We start from the raw sequence: 1,591 nt of genomic DNA, 5'->3' as shown, positions 1-1,591 counted from the left end.
GTTCTCCGCCCCCCAAAATCTCTAAGACAAGAAAATTCAAAATGGATTAAAGACCTAAATGTGAGACCTGAGACCATAAAAATCCTAGAAGGGAGCACAGGCATTAACTTCTCTGATATTGGCCTTAGCTACATTTTTCTAGATAGGTCCCATGATGCAAGGGAAACAAAAGTAAACTAAACTATTGGGACAGCGTCAAAACAAAAGCCTTCTGCACAGCAAAGGAAACAATGAACAAAACTAAAAGACAACCTACTGAATTGGAGAAGATATTTGCAAATGACGTTTCTGATAAAAGTTTAGTATCCAAAATATATAAAGAACTTATACAACTCAACACCAGAAAAACAAATCATCCAATTAAAAATGGGCAGAAGATGTGAACATATATTTTTTCAAAGAAGACATACAGATGGGGGCACCTGAGTGGCTCCATAGGTTAAGCGTCTGACTCTTGGTTTCAGCTCAGGTCATGATCTCAGGGTCATGAGAAAGAGCCCTATGTCAGGCTCCATGCTTCGCACGGAGTCTGCTAGAGATTTTCCCTCTCCCTCTGCCCTTCCCCTGATTGTGCTCTCCAAATAAATAAATACATAAATACATAAATAAACAAATACAATATTAAAAAAGACATGATATATGTGTCAACAGACAAATGAAAAGATGTTCATCATTACTGATCATCAGGGGAATGCAAATCAAAACTACAACGAGATATCAGCTCACACCTGTCAGAATGGCTAAAATAAAAAAGATAAGAAACAAGTGTTGGCAAGGATGTGGAGAAAAAGGAACCCTCATGCACTGATGGTGGGAATGCAAACTGCTGTAGCCACTGTGGAAAACAGTATGGAGGTTCCTCAAAAAGCTTAAAAAAATAGAACTACCCTATAATCCAGCAATCACACTACAAAGAATACAAAACCACTAATTCAAAGGGATACATGCACCCCTGTGTTTATAGCGGCATTAGCCAAGATATGGAAGCAGCCCCAGCGTCCATGGATTGTTGAATGGATAAAGACAATGTGAATATATACATACATGTGTGTGTGTGTGTGTGTGTATGCAATGGAATATTACTCAGCCATAAAAACGAATGAAATCTTGATATTTACAACCACATGGATTGAGCTAGAGGGTATAATGCTAAGCAAGTCAGTCGGAGAAAGACAAACACCATCTGATTTCATTCATTTGTGGAATTTAAGAAACAGAACAAATGAGCAAAGGGAAAAAGAGAGAGAGAGAGAGGCAAACCAGGAAACAGACTCTTAACTGCAGAGAGCAAACGATGGCTCCGAGAAGGGAGGCGGGTGTGGGAACGGGTCAAATAGGCGATGGGGATTAAGCAGTGCACTTGTTGTGATGAACACTGGGTGATTAAACTAAAACTAAAAAAAATTTTTTTTAAATCTCTAAGGCAAGAAAGCCTGGGAGCCTTGGTTAGGACTGCTGGGAGACCCTAAAAATCCGGGCCTCCTGGCTCACCCGCAGGTAGCCCCCGGCACTGCGGCCGCCGGCCGCCCCCTCCCATCCCCCTGCCACCCCCCGCGCGCCGCAGTTCCCTCTGAGATGCCTGCTCGCTGCG

This window comes from Ursus americanus, chromosome 4, assembly GCF_024610735.1.
Source record: "Ursus americanus isolate L20-20 chromosome 4, mUrsAme1.1.p, whole genome shotgun sequence".
Lineage (NCBI taxonomy): Eukaryota > Metazoa > Chordata > Mammalia > Carnivora > Ursidae > Ursus > Ursus americanus.
Note: the sequence above shows the minus strand (reverse complement) of the source record.